Source organism: Rhinoderma darwinii, chromosome 8 (assembly GCF_050947455.1).
Source record: "Rhinoderma darwinii isolate aRhiDar2 chromosome 8, aRhiDar2.hap1, whole genome shotgun sequence".
Lineage (NCBI taxonomy): Eukaryota > Metazoa > Chordata > Amphibia > Anura > Rhinodermatidae > Rhinoderma > Rhinoderma darwinii.
Genome location: NC_134694.1, coordinates 66,547,720 through 66,573,087, shown reverse-complemented (window position 1 = coordinate 66,573,087; position 25,368 = coordinate 66,547,720). Strand labels below are relative to the sequence as shown.

The window sequence follows — 25,368 nt, the reverse complement described above, 5'->3', positions numbered from 1 at the left end:
CATTTCTAAGAACAAGAATAGACTTTCGAGTTTCACATGAAAGCTCTCTTTTTCTAGCCATTTTGAGAGTTTAATCGAACCCACAAATGTAATGCTCCAGATTCTCAACTAGCTCAAAGGAAGGTCAGTTTTATAACTCCTCTAAATAGCAAAACTGTTTACAGCGGTGCTAACATAATTGCACAAGGGTTTTCAAGTGTTTTCTAATCATCCATTAGCCTTCTAACACAGTTAGCAAACACAATGTACCATTAGAACACTGGAGTGATGGTTTCTGGAAATGGGCCTCTATACACCTATGTAGATATTGCATTAAAAACCAGACGTTTGCAGCTAGAATAGTCATTTAGCACATTAACAATGTATAGATTGTATTTCTGATTAATTTAATGTTATCTTCAATGAAAAAAACTGTGCTTTTCTTGCAAAAATAAGGAAATTTCTTAGTGACCCTAAACTTTTGAACGGTATATTATGTACCCCCCAAGGTGAACTAGTGTCGGAGATGGCAAAAATACTCAAGGTTTTTCATCTTTTCTATAGAGATTTGTACAGATCTAGATTGATTATGTCATCTGACCAGATACAACAATTTCTTTCTGATATACCTTTAGGAGTACTGTCTGAGACTGATAGAGATTCCCTAGAGGCCCCGTTGACCCTGGAGGAGTTACAGGATGCTACTGCATCATTAAATAAGAATAAGGCACCTGGGCTGGATGGGCTGCCTTTGGAATTGTATAAACAATTTGGGGAGGTGTTGCTACCCGAATTACTAAAAGTGCATGAAGAGGCTTTATTGTCAAGCTCCCTACCAGACTCCATGAAAGAAGCTGTTATTTTGGTTCTGGTGAAACCGAGAAAAGACCCACTTATACCATATTTTTATAGACCGATATCCCTACTCCTGGGTTAATGTGAAAATAATTGCAAAGGCCTTGGCTGTACGCTTATCTAAGATTATTACAACATTAATACATCCGGATCAGACCAGATTTATGCCAGCAAAATCGACTGCTATTAAAGAGGCTCTGTCACCACATTATAAGTGGCCTATATTGTACATGATGTGATCGGCGCTGTAATGTAGATTACAGCAGTGTTTTTTATTTAGAAAAACGATCATTTTTGACCGAGTTATGACCTATATTAGCTTTATGCTGAGATTCTCAATGGACAACTGGGCGTGTTTTACTATATGACCAAGTGGGCGTTGTACAGAGGAGTGTATGACGCTGACCAATCAGCGTCATACACTTCTCTCCATTCATTTACACTGCACATAGCGATATAGCTCTATCGTTATGTGCAGCCACATAAACACACTATAACATTACCGAAGTTTCCTGACAATGAATATACATTACCTCCAGCCAGGACGTGATGTGTATTCAGAATCCTGTCCCTTCTCTGCACTTCTCTGTGATTTACAGCATAGCAGGCGTAGTCTCGCGAGATTATGCTGTAAATTGTCATTTACAGCGAGATCTCGCTGTGCTCTGCTGTAAATCACAGAGACGTGCAGAAAAGTGGTCAGGATTCTGAATACACATCACGTCCTGGCTGGAGGTAATGTATATTCATAGTCAGGACACTGCAGTAATGTTATAGTGTGTTTATGTGGCTGCACATAGCTATATCGCTATTTGCAGTGTAAATGAATGGAGAGAAGTGTATGAAGCTGACCAATTCTCTCCACAACGCCCACTTGGCCAAAAAGTAAAACACGCCCAGTTATTCATTGAGAAACTCATTAGCATAAAGCTAATATAGGTCATAACTCCGTAAAAAAAACACTGCTGTAATCTACATTACAGTGCCGATCACATCATGTACAATATAGGCCACTTATAATGTGGTGACAGAGCCTCTTTAACCCCTTAACACTCAGCGACGTACTATTCCGTCGCACTGACCGCCCCGTTTGCGCTCAGCGACGGAATAGTACGTTGCAGGGAAAATGCAGCGCCATTTTCAACCGGCGCGTGCACAAGCTTTGACAGCTGCTGTTTCTGACAGCAGGCTATCACAGCTCAATACGCCGGTACCTGTCGCGATCGTTCCGCCTCCATGATCGCCACTATTGGTCAGTCAGTGAGTAACTGTCCAATAGTGGCGATCGATGTCTAAACTTCTTCTCCCTGACATCACATCCTCCCGCACCCGCCCTGAAAGCCTCTGTTGGAGATAGCGAGGCGTTCAGAGCGGTTGTAAGAAGAGAGAGAGAAGAGCAAGTAAAAAAAAAGTCTAAAAAAACAACTTCCCACCTCTCCCATCCACTACCCAGTCCTGTACCCTTCCTCCTTGTGTTCCCCCACATATTTGGTCAGTGATCTCCTATCACTGACCACTTCTTAGTCTTCAGGACCAATTTCTTTGTCCCTCTGGATTATTTTTTTCTTTTTTTTCTTTATAAAACATGAAAAAAAAAAAACATTAAAAAAAAACAGTTAGTTTAGACAATTTAACTGGTTAGTTTAGTATTAGGGTTAGTTAGTGTCAGGGAACCGTCAAAAAGCGTAGTTAGGTATAGCGTCAGGGAATTTAGCATCAGGAATCAGTCACCGTAGTTAGATCTAGCTTCAGGGAAACTCGGAATAATCTAGTTAGGTTTAGTGTCAGGGAATAATCGCTGTAGTTAGATTTAGTCTCAGGGAAGTTCAAATAAAATCTAGTTAGGTTTAGTGTTAGGAGCCCTCTCCCTAGTTAGGTTTAGTCTCAGGGAAGCCCACTCGTTCTATAAAAACACCAATTTTTTGGGCTGGCTTAGGTAGCAGCCTATTGCTCCTAGTTAGGGAAGCAAACAAACATGTCCCAACGGACATTTAGTGCCGAAGAGGCATATTCATTTCTTGCCTCCGACACAGACTCGTCGGATGGTGAGACTCTGTTTTATTTATCCACCTCCTCATCCAGTGATGAAGAAGAGGAACTCCCTAGGAGACGCCCCAGGCCCACCACTACAGTTGAAGCCCGCCGCAGTTCAAACTCCCGAGCGAAGTGACCCCATTTGGACCCCCACACCAGACATTTATGAGCCCCAAATCCCAGAGTACACGGGCAGCTGAGGGATAAAATTTAATACGGCAGGGCTCAGTGAAATGGACTTACACCTCTAGATGAATGTCTTAAGGGGTGTCGTTTTTAAAATGGGGTCACTTCTCGGGAGTTTCAACTGTACTGGTACCTCAGGGGCTTCTGCATACATGACTTAGCACCAGAAAAGCTCCAGTAGGCCAAATGGTGGTCCTTTTCTTCTGAGTCCTCCAATGGGCCCAAATGGCAGTTTATCACCACAAATGGGGTATTGCCGCACTAAGGACAAATTGGGCAACAAAATGGGGTATTTTGTTCCCTGTGAAAATAAGAAATTTTGATCAAAAATGACATCTTATTGAAAAAAATGTCATTTTTTTAATTTCACAGCCCAATTCAAATAGGTGCTGTGAAAAAACTGTACTGTCAAAATGGTAACAACAACCATAAATGAATTCCTTGAGGGGTGTAGTTTCCAAAATGGTGTCACTTCTGGTGGGTTTCCATTGCTTTGATACCTCTGGGGCTCCAAAATGGGGTCACTATTGGGGGATTCCTACTGTTTTGGCACCTCAACACCTCTTCAAACCTGGCATGGTGTCTAAAATATATTCTAATAAAAAAGAGGCCTCAAAATGCACTAGGTGCTTCTTTGCTTCTAGGGCTTGTGTTTTAGTCCACTAGAACACTAGAGCCACATGTGGGACATTTCTAAAAACTGCAGAATCTGGACAATACATATTTAGTAGTATTTCTCTGGTAAAACTGTCCAGAATTTTTTTTTTATAAAATTGAAATTCAGCAAGATTTTCAAATTTCACCTCCACTTTCCTTTAATTCCTGTAAAATGCCTGAAGGGTTAAAAAACTTTCTAAATGCTGTTTTGAATACTTTGAGGGGTCTAGTTTTTAAAATGGTGTGTTTTATGGGGGTTTCTAATACATAGGCCCCTCAAAGCCACTTCAGAACTGAACAGGTACCTTAAAAAAAAGGCTTTTGAAATTTTCTTACAAATATGAGAAATTGCTGTTTATGTTCTAAGCCTTGTAACGTCCAAGAAAAATAAAGTAATGTTCAAAAAACTATGCCAATCTAAAGTAGACATATGGGAAATGTGAACTAGTAATTATTTTGGGTGGTATAACCGTCTGTTTTACAAGCAGATGCATTTAAATTCTAAAAAATGCTATTTTTTCAAAATTTTCATTAATTTTGCAATTTTTCACCAATAAACACTGAATATATGGACCAAATTTTACCACGAACATGCATGAAGCCCAATGTGTCACGATAAAACAATCTCAGAATTGCTTGGAGGTTTAAGCATTCCGCCGTTATTACCACGTAAAGTGAAATATGTCAGCTTTGAAAAATGGGCTCTGAGCCTTAAGGCCAAAACAAGGCTGCGTCCCTAAGGGATTGACTTTAGGAGATTGTATCTGAATTTGCAGATTCCAGTGGATAATCTGGAAAGAAGGGCTGTTTGCTCTTTTGATGCAGCCAAGGCCTTCGACAGTATAGAATGGAATTACTTATGGCAGGTATTAATATAGGACTCGGTGAGAGGTTCATTGCATCTGTTCGACTTCTGTATGAGGCTCCGGTGGCACGTTTGAGGGTCAATGGGGCTTTGACTGAGGTGTTTGTGCTGTGCAGGGGCACACAGCAGGGATGCCCCCTGTCTCCTCTGCTCTTCGCAATTGCCATTGAGCCTTTGGCGGCGTGTGTTAGAATTCATCCGGGGATAGTGGGGTTTCGTCGAGGAGTACTGGAGGAAAGGATAGCCTTATATGCAGACGACATGCTTTTATTTCTCAGGGATACGGGACAAACACTGGAAAATGTAATATCTGTTATTATACAATTTGGTACCTATTCCGGTCTATCCATCAATTGGAAAAAATCAGAACTGCTACCATTAGATGAACCCTTGATAAATTTAGTTAGTGAACATATACCATTAAAATGTACTACTGTTATTAAATATTTGGGAGTATAGATCTCGACAGTGGTGACAGATTATAAACGCCTCAATTTAGACCCTCTAATAGTGAGATTCAGAAGCAAACTGGAGGCCTGGTGTCGTTTACCATTGTCTATTGTAGGCCGCATGAATCTCATAAAGATGGTGTGGATGCCTCAGTTATTGTACGTCCCCCACAATTCACCGATATGGTTACCCCAACGTTTTTTTCATCACAGTTATTAGACTGTTCCAGGATCTTATATGGAAACATGGGAATGTACGCATCAAATCAGACACCTTGCAAAGAATTAAGACAGGAGGGTTGGCGGTCCCTAACTCTGGGATTTACTATTTAGCGATGCAGCTGCAGCATCTTAGAGGCTGAGGGTAGATAACCAGGAGTCTATTCAGGATATATTTAAAAGCTTCATGCAATGCGACAATTTATTTGAGGTTCTTGAGACTAACACTTTTTATCAAATACCTAGAGTGTGAAAATTATTTTAGACATAACAGGGTGTACTCCGGTCACTCTTATTTGGGACAACGCCGGGTTGCCGGAAGTTGCTAGCCTAGAGGGTTTTGTAAGATGGAAATATAAGGGTATTAGATGGATAGCTCAACTATATAAAGAGAATGTTTTGAAACAATTCTGACCTACAATCTTAATTTGCCTTGCCCAATACCTCCTTTTTTTGTATTTGCAGGTGAGACATGCCTTAGAGAAAGAAGTACACATAGGAGACACCTTATATGTACCACTAACCCTGTTGTTACTATTGTGGGTTCTGCAGAGAAATCTAAAGGGCTTATTTCCATGCTATATTAATACTTGCTGGAAAAGATATATTCTAATTCCCCTTTAGCCATTAAAGAAAAATGGGAGAGGGATCTTGGTCCCATTGAAGATGGGCAATGGCATGATATTATAGCATCTACAGACAGGCTATCGCTTAGTGAGGCACATAGGATGTCACACCTGTACTTCATCCATAGGGTGTACAAGACACCTAGGTTCCTATTTGACATTGGCCTGAGAGATTCTCCCACTTGCAATAGATGTAATGTAAGCAGTGCTGACCTTATGCATATGATGTGGCCGTGCCCAGACTTCATACACTTTTGGACAGAAGTGGTCAATGTTATTAATTCGTTGTATGCTGTTAATATTATACTGTCTCCATATACCTGTATACTGGGATATGTAGATGACTTACCTGGTTCTGAGGTATATAAAACGGCCATAGCTCGTATCTTATACATGGCAAGGAAACTGATTTCCCAAAAATGGCTACAAGTGTTGCCCCCCTCATGTCGGGAGTTCGTAGATAAATTAAATTGGCTCATTAGTATGGAAAAACCTTTATACCTGAAAAGGGGCTCTGTGAAAAAATTTGAAGCAATATGGGCTTTGTGGTGCGATGGCTCGGGTCTGGCTTCCTCAGCTCTGGTTCGAGATAGAGTCCTATGTAATGGTCCTGTATAGCTGTAGAGTGTTGAGCAATTGATCTACCTATATGCTACCGCCAGACTTCTTACTGCTTGATGTTATTTTGGATGAGGATGATAATTGTTATTATCCAAATGTAAGATAATATATATTTTGAAATAGGTGGAACTTGTTCCAGGTGTACCGAGAGGGAAGGGTTTCAAGGGTAATGTGTTATGTGTCATTTTTGTATTTTCTGTACTTGAGTATATGTGGTTTGTAAAACACTCTTTCTTGTTAATCAAACATTTTTTAATAAAAAATATACATGATTCAAAATTAACTATGCACACTCCGTCTATTATGGGGAGATGGGGCCGATAAATACACTATAAGGCCAAAAGTAGGTGGACACCTGACCATCACACCTATATGAGCTGAGCTAGTTGGACGTACATCGGTGGGGATCTATACCCTGAGACCTAATTGGAACATAATCGATGGCTGGAATGAAGGGGCCCCTTCATTTTCTGACTCTTTGGACCTCTGAGTTTATTGTTAGAATTTCACCATAAACTTCAATGGGAAGTTAGGAAAAATAGGAAAATTCAGGAAAACTCAGAGCTCAAAATATCTCACAAAATAGAATCTGGGTGGTCAGAAAGCAAAACAAAGCATGGTTGCTTCTAATAATCAATAAAGATCCCAGGGCATAGACCCCCATCAATGCCATCCCCTTACAAGTCTTAATGACATTTGAGAAGCTGTTTAAGGTGAATCTTAAATTTAACGATCATGAGTACAAAGTGCTTGCCCTGAAGAGGTGAACAAGATAGCGGTGCTCGATAACCCTCTTGTTTTTCACATTGGGGAAAGAGAGATTAATGCTGAGTGTTTTACTTTTTGTTTTGTTTTCTTAGGGGACAGTAGGAAAATTTGGAGGATCATCCTGGATTAAATGGTAAATGGGAAAAATCCATAATTATGCAAATATATAATAACAGTGATCTGGACAATTCCTTTATATAAAAGTGTTATGTGGGTTGTGAAAACTTGATAAAAATTATGCTACTTCCTCAGATATTATATTTCCTAATAGCTGGAATAATAATAGCCAAAAACGAGTGGATAGGAAAGTTAAACTGAATAAAAAAAAAAATTGTACAAAAAAGGAGTTTTCCCGCTAACCACATTTATCATCTATCCACTGTATAGGTGATAAAAGTATGATTGCAGGGGGTCCCACCACTGGAATCCTTACCGATCACTAGAACACTGCACTGAGGATGAATTTGAATGGTGTGTTGCCACTCCATTTAATGTCTAGGGGCCAACGGAAACAGCTAAGCGGTGTACTAGAGAGAATGGACAAAGCGTAAAATAGTATTTCCAAACAGAACAATTATAACAGATCCACAGGATTGGTGAACACTTGGACCCCCACCAATCAATAGTTCATCCGCCCTGCACGACCACAGTTAGGAGGACTATGAATGGAGCAAAGGTCGAAAATGTGCGGTGCTGCTCCATTTAAAGTCTTTGGGACTGATGGAGACAACAGGGTACAGCACTCGTCTGTTTCTATCAGTACCTCAGACATTGAACCTAGTGGCAGGGCGCATGCTTGTCCTCCGCTCCATTCAATCACCTCCTCAATGCGTGGAGTGCAGTGAGGAGGAATTGGGGGCTCGGGACCCCCATTCTAGTGATGGGTGGGGGACCTGTGAATAGGTGATAATTGTCAATTCTGGAAATACCCCTTTAAAATGTCCATAGCTTAAACAACCTCCTTCTCTACCCCATTACATAAGAACATACAGAGACTATATATATATATATATATATATATATATATATATATATATATGAGCACAATAAGCATATAAACCGCTCAGCCATCTTCCCTCCGCTGCTCCCTCTCCCCTCTCACAGCAGTCTCACAAGCTGAGGCTAAGAGACTGTAACTTGATCACCCTCTCCTCTTCACGGAAGACATACACTCAGGCCCCATGCACACGACCGTGCCCGCAATCACGGCCCGCGATTGCGGGCACGGCCGGCCGCTGACTGACAGCCGCATTTTCGGGCCGTGCTCCCATACAAAGTATGGGAGCACGGCCCGCAAAATGCGAAAGAACGGACATGTTCCATAATTCCAGGAACATTTCCACGGCACTGACACCCTTCCGTAGTGCTACGGAAAGGTGTCAGTGTTCAATGAAAGTGAATGGCTCCGTTTTTGCGGACCGCAATTGCGGTCCGCAAAAACGGAGGTTTTTTGCTGTTGCGTGCATGGGGCCTGAAAGAGAGATCCTGATTACAGCTTCCCCCTCCCTGTCTAGTATTTACTGTTTCAACCTATAGTATACCACAAAAATTAGTACAACCCATATTGACATAAATATATATTTCTAATTCATCCTTTACAATTCATGGAAATATGACAACATTTCTCCTGGAGAGTAATTTCTCTAATTGAATAATCAGTGGAATAAATCGAATAGCACACATTTGTGATGGAAAAGTTTTATATACATATAAGCATGTATAGAAAAAGTTCAACCCCTCTTCCTCTTAGTTTTAGAAGTATGTACAACTTCCGTGAATCTGTCAAATCTATCAGAAACTAGTAAACTAGTGTATTTTAAATTTAGGTATATTAATATGCTGTAAAGCAATAATGAAAAGCCTTGTCCACATCATTTTCCTTTGTTCTTAAGATAAAGAATTGGGGAAATCACTTACAGAGCAGCAATAGCTATTTACATTTCCCTTACCCAACAAAACTTCTAGGAGTGTGAAACATATGGAAGTTTCTAAGAAACTTTTTTATAGGTGGCACTATAGCCTATATTTTATGTCTAGGATGATCTCAAACACTACTAGCGAATGCTAGAGACGCGGAAGGGAGGTTTGAACTATGCATATATGCTGATATTGTAGCAACAATCATCCATAATGGTTGGATCTATATCATTTGATCATCTGATGTATTTGGGTATTTACCCCAAGGCAGTCTAGGAATTGTAATGTTATCTTTAGGGTGACAGAATTCCCCATCAGAAGATATAACTATGGTTTCCCACATTTCAATGGTTGCTAGATCATACTGTATATAGCCAAAAACTGGAGGAATAGTAGGATTTCAGATATAATAGAAGTGATTAATACTATACACTATATTTATTTGATGGAACAGACGATAGTCAGTAAGATAAGGAACCATTCAGAATGTATCCAACTTTGGGGAAAATGGTCAAACTATAGGAATTTTATTTAAAGTTCGATATCTTGAGAATATATATATATATACACGATGTAGAAGAAAAGGGGGAGAAATGGGAGAAAGCTGTAATACTGTGAACGCTAAGAGCGTGATGGCATTTTACAGAATGGAGCAGTGTAAGCAATGAAGGGGGAGAAGTGTTTGCCGGAGCACCTAGGACCTGTCAAACAGCTCTCGTTCATGTGAATCTGACCTAAGGCTCTGTTCACATCTGCGTTAAGATTTTCTGTTCTGTCATAGGAACAGAAGAAAAAAAAAACGTGCCGAAGCCATTGCATCACGGACAATAATGACGCCCAAGGGAAGCCATCTACTGATGGGTTACGTCAGGTTTCCGTTACATAGTTAGCATGGCTGAAAAAAGACATATGTCCATCAAGTTCAACCAAGGGATAGAAAAAAGGGAACAGATGGAACAAAAATTCTACACATTCACATAGGAGCTGATATTTTTTCATTCTAGGAAATGATCTAATCCTTTTTTAACCCCTTCCCGCTACAGGACCTACTATTAGGTCACGCTAAGTAGAGCGTTCGCGCTCCGTGACGAATAATAGGTCATGGGATTAACCGCGCTTCCACCCCCCCTCCCGGGAACTTTTATGAGCTGTGACAACTGCTGCCTCATACAGCAGTTGCCGCAGCTCCTTCCCCACCGATTAACCCCTTAGAAGCCACGTTCAATAGTGATCACTGCTTCTTAGTGGTTAAAGCACCATTGACGTCCCGCGAGACTATCACGGGCTCTGATGGTTGCTATGGCAACCGGAGGCCTAACAATGGCTTCAGGCTATGCCATCTACGGAAGCCTAGTGGGTCCTGACAAAATCAGGACCCACTATGCTTGCTATCAGCGAGTAGCTGACAGCTCTAAAACACTGCACTACACATGTAGTGCAGTGTATTAGAATTGAGGTCAGGGCCTCCTGCCTTCAAGTCCCCCAGTGGGACAAAAAAAAAAAAAAGTTGTATAAAAATAATAAGAGTTTTAATGTAATAATGCCCCTTAGCAGTCCTTTATTATTAAAAATATAAATAAAATAAATAAACTATACATAATTGGTAGCGCTGCGTCCGTAACAACCTGAACTACAAAAGTATTTAGTTATTTATCGCCTCACCTTCCAAAAAATTGAATGAAAACAGATCAAAAAGTCGCATGTACCCAAAAAGTTCTGGCTTTTAGAATATGGCAACACAAAAAGTAAATGATTTTTAATAAAAAGTCTTTAATCGTGCAAACGCCATAAGACATAAAAACATATGGTATCGCCGTAATCGTATCGCCACGCAGAATAAATTGAATGTAATCTATAGCGCATGATGAATGCTGTAAAAAAAGAAAAGAAGGAATAAAATACCATAGTAGAATTGCTGTTTTTTTAATCGCCACACCTCTTAAAAAATAGAATAAACGCTCATCAAAAAGTTGCATGCACCCCATGAAAACTACAATGAATTCCTCAAGGGGTCTAGTTTCCAAAATGGGGTCACTTTTAAGGGGTTTCCCCTGTACTGGTACCTCAGAAGCTCTGCAAATGCGACATGGCGCCCAGAAACCAATCCAACAAAATCTATATGCCAAATAGTGCTTCTGCCTTTCTGAGCCCTGCCGTTTGTCCAACCAGCAGTTTATGACCACATATGGGTATTACCGTAATCGGGAGAAATTGCTTTTAAAATGTTGGGCTGATTTTTCTCCTGTATTCCTTGTAAAAATTAAACATTTTATTGGAAAAATATGTGATTTTCAATTTCACAGCCTAATTCCACAAAATGCAGCAAAAAAAACCTTTATGGCCTAAATACTCACTATACTCCTCAATAAATTCCTTGAGGGGTGTAGTTTGCCAAATGGGGTAACTTTTTGGGGTTTCCACTGTTTTGGCACCACAAGACCTCTTCAATCCAGACATGGTGCCTAAAATATAATCTAATAAAAAGGAGGCCTCAAAATTCACTAGGTGCTCCTTTGCTTCTGAGGCCGGTGTTTCAGTCCTTTACCGCACAAATAAAAGAATGTTCAAAAAATGATGCCAACATATAGTAGACATATGGGATATGTGAAATAGTAACTATTTTGTTTGGTATAACCATCTGTCTTACAAGCAAATACATTCAAATTCAGAAAAATTCAATTTATTCCAAATTTTCTCTAAATGTTGCTATTTTTCACAATTAAACACTGAATATATTGACCAAATTTTAGCACTAACATCAAGTCCAATGAGTCATGAGAAAATATCAGAATCGCTTGGTTAGGTATAAGCATTCCAGAGTTATTACCACATAAATTAAAACATGTCAGATTTGAAAAATGGGCTCTGAGCCTTAAAGTGTAGCAATGGAAGAAGAAGCAGGCAGCTGGTATTCTATGTGTAATGGAGTGGCCAGTGCAGTCACCAGAACTCAACCCCATAGAGCTGTTGTGGGAGCAGCTTGACCGTATGGTACGCAAGAAGTGCCCATCAAGCCAATCCAACTTGAGGGAGGGCCTTCTGGAAGCATGGGGTGAAATTTCTCCCGATTACCTCAGCAAATTAACAGCTAGAATGCCAAAGGTCTGCAATGCTGTAATTGCTGCAAATGGAGCATTCTTTGACGAAAGCAAAGTTTGAAGGAGAAAATTATTATTTGAAATAAAAATCATTATTTCTAATCTTGTCAATGTCTTGACTATAATTTCTAGTCATTTTGCAACTCATTTGGTAAATATAAGTGAGTTTTCATGGAAAACACAAAATTGTCTGGGTGACCCAAAACTTTTGAACGGTAGTGTATATATATATATATATATATATATATATATATATATATATATATATATATATATATATATATATATATATATATATATATGAACTGGAGCCCAAACTGAACTGCATATTCTAGATGAGGCCGTACTAATGCTTTTGTAAAGTAGTAAAATTATGATCGAGTCCATGCCTCTTTTACTCTTTTAATGCACGACAATATTTTGCTGGCCTTTTAGCATTTTTCTGAATTTAAATGTATCTGCTTGTAAAACAGATAGTAATACCACATAAAATAGTTACTATTTCACATATCCCATATGTCTACTTTATGTTGGCATCATTTTTTGAACATTCTTTTATTTTTCCCGGTCGTTACAAGGCTTAGAACTTTAGCAGCAATTTCTCACATTTCCAAGAAAAAGGCTATTTTTTTCAGAGACCAGTTCAGTTCTGAAGTGGCTTTGAGGGCCTTATATTAGAATCCCCCTATAAAACACCCCATTTTAAAAACTGCACCCCTCAAAGTGTTCGGAACAGCATTTAGAAAGTTAGCCCTTTTAATATTTCACAAGAATTAAAGCAAAGCGGAGGTGAAATTTAGAAAAAAATTTTTTTTTGCAGAAAATCTGTTTTCATTCATTTTTTTCTATAACACAGAAGGTTTTAACAGAGAAACACAACTTCATATTTATTGCCCAGATTCTGCCGTTTTTAGAAATATCCCACATGTGGCCCTAGTGTGCTACTGGATTGAAACACAGGCCTCAGAACCAAAGGAGCACCTAGTCGATTTTGGGGCCTCCATTTTATTAGATTATACTTTAAGCACCATGTCAGATTTGAAGAGGTTTTATGGTGCCAAAACAGTGGAAACCCCCCAAAAAGACACCATTTGGCAAACTACACCCCTCAAGGAATTTATCTAGGGTTATAGTGAGCATTTTAACCCCACAGGTTTTTGCTAGATTTAGTGAAATTAGGATGTAAAAATGAAAATCTAATTTTTTCCCAATAAAATGTAGAAATATTCAATATTTACAAGGCATAAAGGAGAAAAACCACCCTAACATTTGAAAAGCAATTTCTCCCGATTATGGCAATAACTCATATGTGGCAATAATCTGCTGTTTGGACCCACGGCAGGGCTCAGAAGGGGAGGAGCACCATTTGGCTTTTGGAGCTCAAGTTTTGCTGGAATGGTTTTCGGGTGCCATGTCACATTTGCAAAGCCCCTGCGAGACCAAATCAGTGGAAACACCCAAAAGTGACCCCATTTGGAAAACTACACCCATGAAGGAATTTATCAAGGGGTATAGTGAGCATTTTGACCCCACAGGTTTTTTTGCTAAATTTAATGGAATTAGGCAGTGAAAATGAAAATCTACGGTTTTTCCAATAAAATGAAGTTTTAGCTCCGATTTTTACATTTTCAAAATAGATAAAAGAGAAAAAAAGCACACCAACATTTGTAACCTGAACTCTTCTGAGCACGGTATTACCCCATATGTGGTGATAAACTGCTGTTTGGACCCACGGCAGGGCTTAGAAGGAATGGTTTGCGGCACCATGTCACATTTGCAAAGCCCCTGCGGGACCAAATCAGTGGAAACCACCCAAAAGTCACCCCATTTGGGAAACTACACCCCTGAAGGAATTTATCAAGGGGTATAGTGAGCATTTTGACCCTACAGGCTTTTTGCTGAATTTTGTGAAATTATACTGTGAAATTGAAAATTTAATTTATTCAACAAAACGTGGAAATGTTTAATTTTTACAAGGAATAAAGGAAAAAAAAGCACCCCAACATTTGTAAAAGCAATTTCTGCCGATTAAGGCAATACCCCATATGGGGGTCATAAACTGCTATTTGGACACACGGCAGGGCGCAGAAAGGCAGGAGCGCTATTTGCCGGCAGATTTTGCTGGCTTAGTTTTTGGGCACCATGTTGCATTTGCAAAACCCTGAGGTACCAGAGTACAGTGGAAGCACCCAAGAAGTGACCCCATTTTGGAAACTACACCCCTCAAGGCATTTATCATTTGCCTGGGCATATGACAGGGCTCAAAAGTGAAGAGCACATGCGCATTTGAGGCCTATTTTTATGATTTTCACATCACAATTGCAGGGCATAACAAGAGGGTATAATAATGCAGTAAATAAATAATAATTCATACATATGTGGACGTGTCGCACTGATAAATGGTGCCCAATCTTATCCGCTTTTGGAACGCTCTGCACATTTTGTATTGTCATATTCTGACAGCCAGAACTGTTTTATTTTTTCTCCCCCGGAGCTGTGTGAGGGCTTATTTGTTGCGGGACAATCTGTAGCATTCATTGGTACCATTTAGGGGTACATGCAATTTTTTTGATCACTTTTTATTAATTTTTTTAGCAAGCAAGGTGACCAAAAACCAGCAATTCTGACAATGAAGTTTATTCTTTTTTTTTTTTTTTTACATTGTTAACCGTGGGCTATAAATGACAGTTTTACGTTATACTGCAGGTCGATACGATTACGGCGATACCATATGTATATAGTTTTTTTTAATGTTTTGCAGCATTTTCACAATAAAATCACTTTATTTTTTATGTCATCATATTCTGAGAGCCAGAACTTTTTAGTTTTCAGTCAAAAAAGCTGTGTACGGGCTTGTTTTTTGCGGGAACGGTTGTAATTTTGATTTTACTACTGTTTTGGGGCACATGCGACTTTTTGATCACCTTTTATGCCATGTCTTGGAAATAAAAACCAATGCCAGAATCGCTATTTTTTTTTAATCGTTTTTTTTTTCAGTTTGGGTCGTTACGGACGCGGCGATACCAAATATGTGCACTTTTTTTTAACGGTTTCATTTTTTTCCTAAAATAAAAGACTTATTATAGGAAAAAAGGCAGTGTTTGTTTTTATTAAGTTGAAACTTTTTACACTTTTTACACTTTTATTTAACTTTTTTCAACTTTTGTCCCACTAGGGGACTTGAGGGCCTGCACCTCTGATCTTTACTCTAATACATTGCACTACCCATGTAGTGGAATGCATTAGAGCTGTCAGTCATTCACTGACAGCACGCCTATTAGGTCCCGTCTCTGTATGGGGCCGAATAGGTCATCTTACGTGACAGACCAGGAGGCCATTGTTAGGCCTCCAGTTGCCATAGAAATGATCGGCATCCTCACGATCACATCGTGTCAATGCTGATCGCTACAAACCACTAAGATGCCGCATTCGCTTTTGATTGCGGTATCTAAGGGGTTAATGGCAGGGATCAGAGCTAGTTTTTGACGTCCGAGATGCGCAACGCCCGTGTGAATCTAGTCTTAGTATAACAAAGAAAAGGCACTTGCCAACCAACTCCACGGTTAGTGAGAGGATATAGGTGCACGGTAGCAGGAGGGTGGGGTTCCAAGTAAAAGAGAGGAATGTCAAGCAACTCCATGTGATTAAAAAAAAAAAAAAAAAAATTTTTATCTCATTTTTTATTCCAAAGATGTACAGACAGAAAACATGCTTGCAGACGGACAAAAGATATGGCTTATGCGTTTCAGGTTACACTAACCCTTACTCATAGCATATGGGTACATACACCTTTTTGGAGAACTGGGGTTCTGTAACACCCTTTGTACAGTAGAAGCCAGATAGCAGTGGCTGCAAAAGGTGAGGAGAAGTAGATGAGGTGAAGCAGGGGAGGCCTGGCCGTGCATTTGTGAAGTTCCATTATATAGCAATTAAAGAAACAGGCCACGGACAGTGCTCCCATTATAAAGTATGGTAGCACGGTCCGTAAAATAAAAAAATAGGACAAGTCCCATTTTTTATGGAAGGTTTCTACGGCACGGATACCTTCCTGTAAATATACGGGAAGGTGTCCGTCTGCTATAGAAATTTATGGGTCCGTAATTACGGACGAATTCTACAGTTTTGTGCATCGGGCCTGAAGTAGACTTTTATTTTGGCAGCGTTACAGTGACATTTTGTCTCCGTAATTAAGTATTTCCAAATAAAAACTGCAAAAATCAGAAACTATCCAATCAAATGGATAAGGCAATATTTTTTATCAGTTTTAGCAAGTTAAAGAACAAATACAAATGTCACAAATAAAGTGAAATTCAAACAATAGCGTGCTCTGTAAGACCCCATCAAACCCCCATCCTCCAAGTATCACTGAGCAGTATTGAGAAATGGCGGTACTGAGTAAGGCTTAGTTCACATCTGCGCCAGGGTGCCATTCTGACGTTCCGTCTGAGCTTTCCGCCAGAACTGAACCCTGATTGAAACAAACGGAAATCATAGGTTTCCGTTTGCATCACTATTGATTTTAATAGTGACGGATCCGTTGCAAATGGTTTTCGTTTGTCTCCTTTGTGCAAGGGTTCCGTCGTTTTCAAGGAAGCAATACCGTAGCCGACTGCACTATTCATTCCGTCAAAACGACATAACCCTTGCACAACGGAGACAAACTGGATTCATTTGCACCGAATCAGTCACCATTGAAACCAGTGGTGATGCAAACGGAAACCTATGGTTTCAGTCAGGGTCCCATTCCGACGGAACGGCAGAACGAAGCCCTGACGCAAATGTGAACTAAGCCTAAGTTGCACAGGAAGCTACATGAAGGTGTACTAACTCAGGTCAAAAGTGTAACTCTCCTAGCAATTGGTAACCTTACCAAGGAGATGATAATAGACGGAGGGGGTCTAATCTGGGGGCCCACAGGAATAACAAACATATAGAAAGGAGAAGAGAAGAAATAGATGAGATAATGAAAAAAAGGAGGGATAAAGAAAGGATGATGAAGAGGGGGGAAGAAAAAAGGCAAAGGGATGAAGGATGATAAATAGTACAAGTAAAAAAACTGCGCTGACCCAAATAGCTTCTGGGAGATTAAGTGAGTGAAAATCAGGGGAACTTTGAAAAGATACCCAGGGCTGCCACACCTGTAAAAACAGTGGTATCCGCGTATTTGGCGTTCAACTCCTCCCATTCTGAAGAGGCATGACATTTCCTGTTGCCATTCTGACATACAGGGCATATGAGTGGAGTGCCAGGGATAGCTGTTCTAACTACTGTCAAACAGTGCCTTAGAAGTGCCTTCTTTTGAGTGCCAATCGAGCTGGGTACTATGGCTAGAAGGCCAATCTGGGGGGTAATTTCACCATACTACTGCCACCTATGACTTGGAAATCTGAAAATACATAATCCCAAAAATACTTTTTTTCATCACAACTCCATTAAAGAGGCGCTGTCACCAGATTTTGCAACCCCTATCTGCTATTGCAGCAGATCAGCGCTGCAATGTAGATTACAGTAACGTTTTTATTTTTAAAAAACTAGCATTTTTGGCCCAGTTATGATTATTTTTGTATTTATGCAAATGAGGCCTGCAAAAGTCAAAGTGGGCGTGTTTAAAGTAAAAGTCCAAGTGGGCGTGTATTATGTGCGTACATCGGGGCGTTTTTACTACTTTTACTAGCTGGGCGTTCTTTACCATCACATCCCAAATCTTCAACACAGTCTTCAGGAGGGCTGCTTAGGGGCCTACAAGGCGTTTACCACAAGGGCTAAGGCAATGGAGGTAATATATAGGCAGGGAAGTCCGCTCCTTTTCCAGAGCCACCCACTGTGAAGAAGATCTGTTATGGTGCCAACTAGTACGGAGGTCATGTGAAACTATTTAAAATTCAAATATGGTAATATACAGTTGCTTGAAAACTAAATGAACCCTTTGGAATAACCTGGATTGCTAAATTGATTACTTATAAATCTGGTCTGACTGTTACCTATATTACAATTATAGATAAACACAATGTAACTAAACTAATAACGGGTTCCGTTGTTTTGACTAAATTAATAGCGGTCGACTGCGCTATTAATTCTGTCAAAACAATGGAATCTGTTCACAACGGTGACAAACGGAAACCATTAGCAAAGTTTTCATCACCATTGAGATCAATGGTGATGTAAACGGAAGCTAAGGTTTACGTTTGGCCTTCCCGTTGAGGGGTTAACCCGACGGAAATGTCAGACGGAACCCCTCAATGGAAGGTCAACGCCGATGTGAACTTAATGACATCTCCAAGAAAAAATTTTCAAATAAAAAGATGAGATTGGAAGTGTGGGTTTCGCAGATGCTTTGCCCATTAAATAAAGGAACACAAACCTTGGTTACTGTCATTTATGTTCTTCTCAAGAAAAATTGGTTAGTGTGAACAATGCCTGGAGGTTACAGAGATGCATGAAGCTGGAAAAGGCTACAAAAGCATTGCTAAAGTCCACTATTTGAAAAACACTGAACAAGGATGGTGCTCATGGAAGGACACCACAAAAAAAGCAGCTGCTGTAAAAAAAACAACAACATTGCGGTGCATCTTAAGTTTGCCCGAGACCACCGGGATGCTCCACTATGCTTCTTGGAAAATGTTCTATGAACAGATGAGACAAAAGTGGAACTTTTTAGCACAAATGCACAAAGCTATGTTTGGCCAATAAAAGAACTCGGCACACCAATACAAAATACTCATCCCAACTGTGAAGCATGGTGGAGAGAACCTCATAATTTGGGGCTGCTTTGCCTCCTCAGGGCCTGGACACCTTGTGATCATTGAGGGAACAATGAATTCAAAGGTGTATCAAAACATTTTACAGGAGAATGTAAGGGCAGTAGTCCATGACCTCAAGCTTGAGAGACGTGTGATGCAACAAGACAATGACCCAAATCACACAAGTAAATCAACTAAAGAATGGTTGAAAAAGATGATTTGTGTTTTGGAAAGGTCAAGTCAGAGTCCTGACATTAACCCTATCGAGATGCTCTGACACGACCTGAAAAGGACTGTGCATGCGAGGCAACGCAGAAATATTGCTGTGCTGAAACACATTAGCAGGGAGGAATGTTACAAAGATCCTCCTGAACTCTGTGCAAATTTTATTTGTAACTACAGGAGGAGGTGATTGTCGCTAAATGGGGATCTACAGGTTAACAAATTCAAGGGTTTCTCCCTGTGCTGTGGATGTTTACTCAATATGCTCAATAAAAGACGGCTGTACGACTGGGTTCACACTGAGTTTTTTGCAGGCAGAAAATCTGCCTCAAAATTCAGTTTGGAATTTTGAGGCAGATTTTGCTCTGCCTGCACGCCGATTTTCGCCCGCAGCCATTGAGCGCCGCGGGCAAAAAATGCCGCAAAATACCCTTTCTCTGCCTCCCATTGATGTCAATGGGAGGTCAGAAGGGTGAACGCCCGAAGATAGTGCAAGTCCCTTTTTTTTCCCCGCAAGCCGGTTTTTCCGCTTGTGGGAAAAAAACGCCTCCGTCTCCCATTGAAATCAATGGGAAGCATTTTCGGCCGTAATTTGGCGCGTTTTTCGTGTCAAAACACTCCGTGTGAACTGGCCCTACAACTGTTTGTGTTATTAGTTTAGTTAGATTGTGTTTGTCTATAATTGTGACTTAGATAAGAATTAGACCACATTTTCAAGCGACAAATGATGTGGAAAGAGGCATTAGTTCTGAAATGCGAGTTTTTTTTTGCACAAGAGACACACTTCTCACAACATAATCCCCCCAAATGTACACACTGCAAATTTGCGCATATATATCAGGCCTTTCGCCCCAGTAAATCGAAAGGGGTACTTATCGCAATTAAAGATTCAGTGGTCTTTAAAGAACATGAGGTGATTTCAGATCCCCAAGGTAGATTTTTGATCCTCATATGTGATATTAATCACATAACGTATACTTTGGTTAATTTATACCTCCCGAATTCTCACCAACTCAGGGCCTTTCATAAAATACTCCGTAAAGTTAGGAAAGTTGAGAAGGGATTACTTATTATCGGTGGCGACTTTAATGAGGTAATGCATCCTACAATTGACTCCTCGAATGCTCTTAGACCCCATTCCCAATTGCATCACACGGTACATGGGGAGGAATAATATATTTGGCGCTGTCAACATGGCAACAAACGAGACTTCACATATTTTTCTGCACCACATAAAGTTTACTCTAGAATTGACATGTTTCTTGTGAGTAAACTCAGCCTGCGATATATGTCTACATCTTCGATTGGAACTATATCGGGGTCAGATCATGCCCCTATTTCTTTGGTAGTTTTGGATACATCTCCCTCCCCTCCCTTTTCTTCCTGGAAACTAATTGATTTGGTACTAGATCACCCAATCACTAAGGGTCTTATGGATACCCATCTTAACTTATATTTTGAGGTAAATTTTCCTTCCTCCGAAAATTGGTTTTCTTTATGGAATGCGAATAAGGCGTATATGAGGGGGATGGGGATTCAGGCCGCCTCCAGAATAAAGAAGCACAGAGAGAAAACTTCTGCCGATATTCTTTCCCAACTACACAACTTAGAATCTCTCAATAAACAACAGGTGACTCCAGCTATTTCCCTCCGTATCAAAGATCTTAGAGACCAACTCCAAAGTGTGCATATGTCTCGTTATATGACTATGTCCAAATCTATGCAATTGGAGTTTTATATCCACGGTAATAGACCGGGAGCCCTATTAGCTAAAATGATTAAAAAACGTAATGCTAAACAGAGAACTGCGTTTTTATTAGATCATCAAGGTGCTCGTATTACTCACCCCCAAGATATTAGTGAGCAATTTAGGAACTATTACTATAGCTTGTACAACCTGAAGGAGGATCACTCGATTCACCAACCATCCCCTCCGGAAATTGACAACTTCCTGGGCGGCCTGAGTCTCCCTTCCCTCTCGGTGGAAGATAGTTCTGCTCTAAAAGTACCTTTCACTGAATTGGAGATCTCCCGAGACATTAAAAGCTTACCGCAGAGTAAAGCCCCTGGGCCTGATAGGTTTACTAATTATTATTATAAAAAAAATTCAAATGCGTTGTCCCCAAATTTGGTGGATGTGTTTAATAAAGCGGCAATAACAGGTTCCTTCCCGAAGGAGATGTTATATGCTACAATAGTCACACTCCCGAAACCCAGTAATTCCCCGGCCAATTTCTGCCCCATCTCACTCCTGAATGTGGACATTAAACTTTATGCCAAAGTGTTATCCAACAGAGTAGTTAATTTACTCCCTACTATTATACATGAAGATCAAGTGGGATTTATTTCAGGCAGGCGCCTGATGGTACAAGGCGGTATGTTAATCTGATTCATTGGGCTAAAATCAGTTGAGTGCCTTCCGTGCTCCTTGCTCTGGATGCGGAGAAGGCATTCGACAGAGTTCATTGTGGGTACCTGGATGCGATTATTACAAAATTTGGGTTTACGGGATGGATTAAATCCGCTATTCTAGCGCTGTATTCTACCCCATCTGCCCGAGTCTTAGCTTCTGGCTTCCTTTCCACTCCATTCCCCATTACTAACGGTACTCGGCAGGGGTGTCCACTCTCTCCCCTGATATTTGCTATGGTAATGAAACCATTAGCGGCGGCAATCCGACAGAACCCTTCTATACAAGGTATCCAAGTTGGCCATGCCCGTCACAAAATTGGACTATACGCTGATGACGTGATTCTTTCCTTAACAGATACACTATCCTCCCTGATAGAAGCCCAAAAGACTTTAGACAAATTCGGGGAGGTATCATATTATAAGGTGGACTGCAATAAATCCCACTTGCTGAATGTGGGACTTCCCTTACATATTTAAGCCTCTATACAGAGCTCCTTTCCCTTCCAATGGAATCCCCTTAAAGGAACAGTGTCATCACAAATAAATTTTTTATATGTTAAAGATGTTAGTGCTTTAATAAAAACGTTTATATTCATTTGTGTGTTTGTGTTTTACTGTTTCTTATTTTTACACTTTTTCTTCCCTATGGGGGCTGCCATTTTTTGTTCCATTTCTGTGTGTGTCGATTAACGACACACACAGACATGGAGTACGGCAGCCACAGTCCCATAGGGACTGTGAACGGCTCCCGTCCCATTCACGTCCGTGTACGGCGTCTGTGTGGGAACTGCGCATGCGCCGCTCCCACACAGTCCTATTCGAAATTGGCGCCGTCCGGCGCCATTTTCCTGTGGACCGGAAGTCGCGGCCGGACAGTAATATTACTACTTCCGGTCGCGGCTTCCGGACTTGTGCACATGGAACAGCGGCAGCAAAGGGAGCGGACGGGCCGGAGGGAGCCGCGGCGGCAGGAGCAGGTAAGAGATTTCAATGTATGTTAGTGTTTGTGTGTGTTTACTACTGTATGTAAACCTACTACACTGTGGGTTACCTCAAAAAATGGCGACACACAGTGTAGGAGGTTAAACCTTTCAAACCCCTCGTTTATCCCGGCACTAGCCAGGATAAAGGAGGGGGGGATGCTGAGAGCTCACTAGAGCGAGAGCTTTTAACCCAATGTTGCAATGCTGCAATTTTGGGAACTAGCTCCATCTAGTGACCAAAAATGGGTAGTATTATAAATTAGAAAAAATTTATAATATTTCCTGACTCGCGAAAAAAATAAAAAAAATTTGAACAATGTTTAATCACCCACACACTAAATGTTTAAATTTTAAAAAAAAAACATGTTTTTAGGGCAACACCATGCCTTTAAGATTTCGTATCTAGGTATCTCTCTTACCACGTCCACTAACCTCCTTTTTAAACATAATTTTAGCCCACTCTTACAAACCATTCCACAATTGTTGGCCTCATACTCCCATGCAAGTACATCCTGGGCGGGTAGAATTGAAAATGATGATTATACCTATAATTCTGTACCAATTCCGTACGGTGATAATCCCTCTCCCTAATTCGTATTTGAGAGATCTCCAGAGGTTGTTGAACAATTTCATTTGGGCGCACAAAAAACCTAGAATCAGGATTGACACGATGTACAGACACTGGCGGCAGGGTGGAATGGGGGTACCTGATGTTCAGAGATACTACCGGGCGGCTACTCTTGATCAACTAAATTTTTGGTGCACTCCCTCGCCCTCAAAACAATGGTCCCATATAGAACAGGCCATAGCGGACCAACCTCTCCTTTCATTCTTAAAGAGGCTCTGTCACCAGATTATCAAATCCCTATCTCCTATTGAATGTGATCGGCGCTGCAATGTAGATAACCGCAAAGTTGTTTTGTTTTTTTTTAAAACGATCATTTTTGCCCAAATTATGAGCAATTTTATATTTATGCAAATGAGCTTTTCAATGGACAACTGGGCGTATTTTCTCGTTTTACCAACTGGGCGTGTATTGTGTTTTTACCAACTGGGCGTGTATTGTGTTTTTACCTACTGGGCGTTGTGAATAGAAGTGTATGACACTGACAAATCAGCATCATACACTTCTCATCGTTCCCACCCAGCTTCTTTCACTGCAGACACACAGCGTGACGTCACCCACAGGTCCTTCAACCTTGGCGTCGGACAAAGAAGATACATCGGCTCCAGGCGTCCAGAAGGTTAATATGCTCGTCTCTAGGGAGTTTGCTATGCTTACCTGCACATGGAGATGCTGCAGCTGATTCAACTATACCCTCTGACGCCTGGAGCTGATGTGTCTTCTCTCTTCCGACGCCAAGGTTGAAGGACCTGTGGGTGACGTCATCGTTCCCACCCAGCTTCTTTCACTGCAGACACACAGCGTGACGTCACCCACAGGTCCTTCAACCTTGGCGTCGGAAGAGAGAAGACACATCCGCTCCAGGCGTCAGAGGGTATAGTTGAAACAGCTGCAGCATCTCCATGTGCAGGTAAGCATAGCAAACTCCCTAGAGACGAGCATATTAACCTTTTGGACGCCTGGAGCCGATGTATCTTCTTTGTCCGACGACAAGGTTGAAGGACCGGTGGGTGACGTCACGCTGTCTATCTGCAGTGAAAGAAGCTGGGTGGGAACGATTGAGAAGTGTATGATGCTGATTTGTCAGTGTCATACACTTCTATTCACAACGCCCAGTTGGTAAAAACACAGTACACGCCCAGTTGGTAAAACGAGAAAACACGCCCAGTTGTCCATTGAAAAGCTAATTTGCATAAATATAAAATTGCTCATAACTTGGGCAAAAATGATTGTTTTTAAAAAAACTAAAACTTTGCAGTTATCTACATTGCAGCGCCGATCACATTTAATAGGAGATAGGGATTTGATAATCTGGTGACAGAGCCTCTTTAAAGGGAATGTGACGCTAGAAAAAAAATTATATTTTTTTAGTTAAACAATTAGTGTATAGGTGATTAAACATTGTTCTAATTTTTTTAATTTTTTTCACGAGTCAGGAAATATTATAAATTAGATTCTAATTTATAATATTTCCCAGTGCTGGTGACTAGATGGAGCAATTCCCAAAATTGCAGCATTGCATGTAGTAAAGCAACCACATTGCTTTATGCTGCAAAATTTGAGAAAACTCACTCGCTCTAGTGAGCTCTCAGAATCCCCCCCTCCTTTATCCTGGCTAGTGCCGGGAGAAACGAGGGGATTGAACGGTCAAACCTCCTACACTGTGTGTCGCCATTTTGTGAGCTAACACACAGTGTAGTAGGTTTACATACACTAGTAAACACAGAGTAAAACACTTAGGGTATGTTCACACGGCGGGTGTCCGTAACGGCTGAAATTACGGGGATGTTTCAGCCTGAAAACATCCCCGTAATTTCAGCCGTACCGGCATGTGCAGGCGCTTGAACGCCGCGTCAATTACGGCCGTAATTAGCGCTGCTATTCATTGGAGTCAATGAATAGCGGCTCCAATTACGGCCAAAGAAGTGACAGGTCAGTTCTTCTACGCGGGCGTCTATTTACGCGCCGTCATTTGACAGCGGCGCGTAAATATACGCCTCGTGTGAACAGACAAACGTCTGCCCATTGCTTTCAATGGGCAGATGTTTGTCAGCGCTATTGAGGCGCTATTTTCGGGCGTAATTCGGGGCAAAAACGCCCGATTTACGTCCG

General features: G+C 40.8%; 1 protein-coding gene across 1 annotated transcript in view; it reads left to right on the top strand.

Annotated features, from left to right (window-relative positions):
* ZMYM3 (zinc finger MYM-type containing 3) overlaps positions 1-25,368 on the top strand; it is a 153,492-nt gene that overhangs the window by 70,416 nt on the left and 57,708 nt on the right. The window contains exon 2 of the mRNA XM_075835694.1: positions 7,352-7,392. The gene's annotated coding sequence lies outside the window, so the exon portion shown is untranslated. The remainder of the gene's footprint in view (positions 1-7,351; positions 7,393-25,368) is intronic.